The sequence below is a fragment of the Lolium rigidum genome, chromosome 5 (genome assembly GCF_022539505.1).
Source record: "Lolium rigidum isolate FL_2022 chromosome 5, APGP_CSIRO_Lrig_0.1, whole genome shotgun sequence".
In the NCBI taxonomy this organism is placed as follows: Eukaryota; Viridiplantae; Streptophyta; class Magnoliopsida; order Poales; family Poaceae; genus Lolium; species Lolium rigidum.
The window spans coordinates 137,702,681-137,709,487 of NC_061512.1; the positions used below are offsets into that span (position 1 = coordinate 137,702,681).

Consider the following 6,807-nt stretch of genomic DNA (forward strand, 5'->3'; position numbering starts at 1 on the left):
ACGCGCTATTTGACTCCCGGGGGCAGAATATTATTCTGCACCCCACCCATCCGACGCGCCGCACCATTCCACTTATGCGCACACAATTTATCCCGCACGAGCCTCAGCCGTTATGTATCTGACATAATTTTACGGCAGGCGTCCGAAACCGCGCACGAAACCACGCGTGTGTCTTCCCAGGCTGCACCCTACAGTAATTCTTTTTCTTCTTCCTTATCTAATCTGGGTCGTGGGTTTGGGAGCTAACCCACTACGCAGCCGCACGTCCTTTTACTCCTGGATTTCTAATGGAGTGCGTCGGCGGTGAGCGGTTGGGGAATCAGAATGCGGCGAGCGGCTGCGCGTCCAGCGGCGAGAGGTGGGCGGGTGTAATCAGCGTCGTCGTCGTCGGCCGGCGAAATCAGCAGTCTCGTGGTCGGTCGGCCGAAGCGGCGCCAATGGCGGCGTGGTGTGACTGGCTTGAAGAGAACAACTCCCACTGGAGCGGAAGGGGACGAGCGGCCGGTGGGTGGCGGCAACTGGTGACTTCGACGGCCTCATGCTCAGATTTGGAGCGTACTACCGCATCCCCTTGCAAGGTACATGAAGATTTGCTCATTTTGAATCTGTGTGCACAAATTTTATTATGGTTTCAGCAAGATCTGATATGTGCGCCTTTTTTCTATGTCAGCCAAGAGTAAACAAAGATTTGCACAGATGTAGCGATCTGGTCCGCTAGGTAAGATTAGATTTCAGGGACAAATCATAAAGAACTTATGTCTCCAGATTAGACCTACAGCTACCTCAAATCCTGTTACCATTCTTTTCTTTCTCTTCCCATAAACAGATCTACTAACCCTGGTGTGTGTGTGTCTATGATTCCTCAGGTCCAGCTTCATTTGTTCACTGTTAGACTATGCTACGAGATTGAATACATGATGATAAACATATGTATTATTATATCTATGTAGGTTTTATGTGGTGTGGTGGCGGCGTTAGCATCCTGGTGCGACCGCGCGGTGGGTGGTGGCTGAGCGTGAGCTCGGCATCGGTGCAGAGCGGGTGGTGGCTGCGGTATGCATCGTGCTGAGCGGCAGGCTGCCTGAGCCGTGATGTGGGCTGATTCACGGCAAGCGGAGAACCTCGGTGGGCTTCGATGTAAGGTACAGTAGTTGTCCAGTCCGTTCTAGTGTAAGTTTTTGTGTTTGAAATTACCTAGGACGAAGCCGATGTCCATGATACACTTCATAGTATGCAAAACAAATCCTTAACCTTACCCCTGGCCTCTTTCTTGTCAGTTCATCTGCTAAGCAGATGCACTGATTCAGGTCAAAACTACCAACCACTATTCTGTCATCCCTATTTTCAACAGTTTGCAAATGTCATATTTCAGAGGTTAAGCTCTAGGATTGATAGATTATTCCTGAGTATAACCAACTGTAGATGAAACACCTTTGAAAAATACGAGAGGCAGGTATGTTTTCCTTTTTTGCATAGGAATGAGTGAAGTTGTATCTGGAGAGAACAAAAGGCAAGTCCAGTGGACAGTGGAATTCGATAGCACAATCTTTCATGTTAACATTTTTTGCTTTCTGCACACGACAAATGAGTTCGAAAAAATGAATGAAAAGTGAGACCAAGAAAAATCACTTTTACAATTATCATTTTCTTAGGTTGTCTATCCAAGTAATACACATAAGAAATATCTGGGCAATAAAATGCCTTTCCCTATCAGACTTGTATGATCTAGTTAGGCAATATGGAATGGAGCTGAGAAATAAATGTCCATTCCAGGAATTTGCATCTGTACTAACAATTTACCATGCTGAACAAAGCTCATCTATTGAAACCGAACACAGTAGTTGTGTGGTAATGTCCCATTTATACAACAATAGACTCTCTGAAAATTAATCATATTCCCAGAAATCCGATTTTGTAATGCTTCATACCCCTTTTCTGACAGGCCTGAATGCTTGCCGAAAGTTCTGCCTTAGTAGGAGCAATTTCAAATTGTTGAAAATATTACACTGCATCCTTGTTAGTCACGAGCTTGTCTTGGACATGTTCCACCTTAACCTAAACGAGCTGTAACACCTATTTAACAACAATAGTCGGAGGGTCATGTAGCTGTTTTCCGTGTAAATGTTTTCTGATTACCTTGAACTGATACAATTGCTTCACTGGTAGTTCATGTTCACTGTATATTTTTCATTAGCATGACATGTCATATATAGAATGCTTCTGTTTAAGAAATAAAACTAGGTGGCATATATTTAAATAAAAATGTAAATATAATAATAGCATCCCCATAATTTTATGTTATTTTTCATGTTGTAGGCGCATCTTATTTTATTTGTTTCAGTAACTCTTATTCTCTTGCTTTTGTGCATTTGGTTTGATGTTCTTGTTAGGAAATCCACCACCAACATTACTATGCCAATGGTCTCGAATCCCTGAAAGAAATTGTCCAGTTCGAGGAAATCAAAGAACAAGTTGTTTCTTCTGCTACTGTTTTGTATGGGACCCAACCATCAAAGAGCAGCAGGAGAAATAAACATTTGAGTTCCAAACTACTTTCTTCTTTCAAGTTCCACCGAACAAAGCAGTATGTCATATTCTTCTTGTTGTCTTGTTAGCACCTTTGCTCTACATGAAATCGTATGTGACAGAACTTTGATGGAGTAAGTATTACTTATGCATTGTATTTTTTTTCTTGACTATTTGTTATTCCATACTAATTTCAAGCTCTGGCAGAATTCATATTATATCCAATGCTTCCCTTGGCTGGTGCTCATGCGGTGAGGCTTTGGCTCTATCTTTTAAGTACAACGTGTTGACCTTGATCTTTGGAGAGTCAGCTTCATTATAACATTCGCCCAGTATTTTCATTCAATCCACTTAGTGCCCGTATGATTATCCTTCTAGTCTTGCGAATTCTCATCAATTGTTTGTGTAATTGCAGACAAAAGATGAATCGTCATTGCTCTCCTGTGTCATCTTACACGATATGATTGAAACCAGATTCTTTGGAGAAGTTCAGACCCATGAAAATCCATATCTGAAAAACTTGATTTGGAGTTCTGGTTGTGCATACTCTCCCTAGAACAAACTGCACTTCTGTATATAGCTGAATATCTTTATTGTCGTGTCTTGTCCATGTAATGCACTTGCTTATGCATGCTTACTTTTATTGGAGTCATCAAACAGATCATATCTGGAATTGTTGTACTGCAAGAATGATCCATGTCACCTATGTGGCATTTTGTAATTCACAATTTTATGTCCCATTGTATACCATATTTTGTATGGTCTGATGTTGACCTGTGTGACAACATATTATTTGTGGAAGATATAACCATTGTAATTGGAAGTCCTATCTCCCAGATTTCTTATGTATGCCAATTTCTTATGTATTCCAGTTGAAGGCTAGCTGCTAGCTAGATCTAGCTAGCTTATCAGCTAACTAGCTAGTCATGCATACTTGTCGACCTGTTAGGTTAAGTATATGCACATGCATGCCTGTATGGTTGACAAATATTAGGGACTAGCTAATTAGCTGAACTTGCTAATTCCAAATAACCCACAATGAAACTTTAAGAAAAAGAATAAAGTTGACCTTTTTTTACATCACATGCACCCTATGGAGGTGGTTTGTGGCCTGGCTCGAGTGTCACTTTCCAAACATCTTAAGTTTACCCTTTTCTTTTCTTATGCCGCTTGCACCATTAGCAAGCTGATTTAATTAGTTGTTTGAAAAATGCATAATCTATTTGGGCAACATATGTTGTTCTGTTGTTCACCCAAGGAGTCAGTATCAACTAAATTGAATTGGTTGTCTCGAATGTAAAAATTCCGTAGCAAACACCATAATGTCCACTCTGGTACCATACGTGCCAACTAAATTGAATCGGTTGTCTCGAAGGTAAGAATTCCGCAAACACCATAATGTCCACTCTGGTACCATACGTGCCAACTAAATTGAATCGGTTGTCTCGAAGGTAAGAATTCCGTAGCAAACACCATAATTTCCACTATGGTACCACGTGCACCAACTAAATTGAATCGGTTGCCTCAAAGGTAAAAAAATTATGTAGCAAACACCATAATTTCCACTCAGGTACCACGAAAATTCCAGCTTTTGAAAAAGATGGCTTTTGGAGACACTAATTACACTTTGCTTCCGATCAGTCTATGCTGATTACTCGCATAGATTATCTACCCCGGGAAAGAACAAGCGTGGCCAACACAATTATGTCGGTGCCGTAGCTGATCTTCTGACCGTTACTAGAATTTTCTTAAACGCATTGTGATAACCAGCTAGTCCACGAGATAAGCAGTGACGGAGATACTTGTGTAGGGAGCTGATGTCCGGCACGAAGGCGGTGCTGCTGGAGTCATGGATAAGAGCCAAGGCGCCCGACACCGTTGGTAGAGACAAGAGCTCCAGTATCAACCATTGCACCGCATCCCAAGCACCTGTCCGAAGATCTCGTTGGCATTCCGACCATCCACTCGCACCCTTGCTTCCCGCTGTCAGCCCGGCAATTCGATATTGTTATCACAGGGTCAGATCGCTTACACAACCAATAAGCAAAAGATCAACTAAAACTTGAAATATCGATCAGGAAGTAACTAGTGGCAATTGGGGAAGCAACTTGCTAGAAGATGACCTTGGGCATGCTATGATCAAAAGCCTAAATCTGAACCCGCCGTTAAAATTGTTGAAGCCAACATAAAACACGGCGAGTGGCCAGTCCATCACATACACCACTTCCTTTATTGATAATTTTTTTTTTCGAGGGAGACCTTTATAGATAAATTAGTCAAATGCTTATAGGTGAACTAGAAAAATATGTACTCCTACCTCCTAAACAAGTTGAATGTGTTACCATCTCGTTTATCTTAAGAAGGCTAAGAAGCAATAATCTGAGTGAACAGTCAAAATTCCTGTTATAAAAATTACTCCTGGTTTGAGGGCATGTTAAACAAAAAAAATCAACCAATATTGACAGGCTGGGTGAGTGTCAGTAAGAGTACCTCATTGCAACTGAAATAAATCTAATGGAGACATTGGGGCTTGATGCAGTAGTAATCAGTTTTTCCAATTCTAAATGGCCAAAAGTTACAAAATTGCACACTACATATACAAAAATTACATTTCGTTTTTCTAATGCTCAATTGCATGTAGTTCTTATAAATCTTGTCAAGGCAGGATCATTAAAGAGTTTCTGGATTGCGTTTTCTTTAAACAAAGACTATATTAAGTAACCATCGCTCTGTACTCCTACGTCATCTTCAACAACAGGACAGTAACGGGACACAAATTTCCCGCAAGGAAAAAAAATGGGCCACAGATTGTTGGTTCAATGGATAGTTTGACAGAGTACCCGGATGACAAATGAGCCAGAGGAGAACAAATGAGCTACATACCCTGACATCCATGGGCGTGAACGGTCTGCAGCCACCACCCGCCGTGCCGCCCGACAAGGAAAACGGCACTCACTGCGCCACCATTCCACCCACTGGCCAGGCCGCCACCAAACCCACCCACCCACCGACCACAACTCTCTAGAGGAAATACAATTTCTCAAGCTTCTCTGTCTCTACCATGGCCCATAAAATCGAAATTTTAGTTCAACTCACAGTGATGTTCCATGGCTTTGCTGTAGAAATGGCCATGAAATTTCTTCTGTTGCCTTCAGACATGCACATCAGCGACATGGAACCTCTGCACCTGAGCAATCCTGGGCAGGCTCTTTCCGCACCTTGAAAATATAAGACAATATTAATTCAGAGCTTACATTGGTCAGTAACTCTTTACATGCGAATTGGAGATTAATCTATCCGCAAAGCATAAATACAAAACATGGATGAGAACATAACTATGATGTAGGCCACCAGTAAGCTTACCTCGTTCAAGGGGAAGGACCTGTTGGACGAGCTAGGAAGAGGAATCGCTCGTGCGCTGCCGGCAGCGTGTCCAGTGGATTTGGATTTCTCATGTGCTACAGCTCCCGATTAGTGACTAGCATCAGGATTAGCTCGTGGATTTAGATTTTTGATGTACTGCGTCAGATAAGGATTGAACCTCCCGCCCCAGATCCTTATTCCGTCGACCTAAAGGGAGTATGCTAACCAACAAATCTGAAGAAAAAAAGAAAGGAACCACCACAACCTACCTTGACGTCTAAGCCCGCCAGGTAGCTGATGCGGAGATGGAGGGACTCGGGGCTCATTCGTGCCGAGGATGAAGGGATGCGGAGCTGGCCGCACGCCTGACTTCCGATTCCGACCGCCGCTCGCCCGCTCGTTGTCGGACATGCCCCGCTCGCCGCTCGCCCGCTGCCGGACGTGCACCGCTCGCCGCACGCCCGCTCGCTGCCAGGCTTTCCAGGGGCACGGAGACGACGGGCTTGACATAGGCACGCCGCGAGGGGGCGCGGAACATGGGAGACCGAGAGGAACGCGTCCTCAGCTCCGGCCACGCGCGACGCCTGAAATTCCAGACAGCCGTCAAAGGAGGGGCAGTGAGGAAGTGAACCCGGATCTCCATGGGTCGATAAAGGGTGCGGAGGCGCCGAATTTCCGTGACGGCGGCGAGGAGCCGGAGGTCGCCGGATCTGAGGAGCTGGAGGAGAGGAGCGCGTGGTGAGCTTGGGAACTGGCAAAAAATAACCGCGCGATGAGTGGGGATTGCCTCCTGATCCCCACGATAGGAAAAACCTCCAGCGTAGTTTTTTTTTTTAAATTACAACAGGTGGAGCCTGTTATGATGTGAGCATGACGTAAGGTGATGGGTGTCGTTGAGCCGCACCAGGAGAAGACTTG

General features: G+C 44.1%; 1 long non-coding RNA gene across 1 annotated transcript; it reads right to left on the bottom strand.

Annotated features, from left to right (window-relative positions):
* Window positions 1-5,414: 5,414 nt before the first annotated feature.
* LOC124655442 lies at window positions 5,415-6,307 on the bottom strand. Its single transcript, XR_006988684.1, has 3 exons — window positions 5,890-6,307; window positions 5,623-5,744; window positions 5,415-5,547 (listed from the first exon to the last, which is right to left on the bottom strand). It is a non-coding gene; the product is annotated as an uncharacterized LOC124655442 (long non-coding RNA).
* Between the last annotated feature and the right edge of the window lie 500 nt (window positions 6,308-6,807).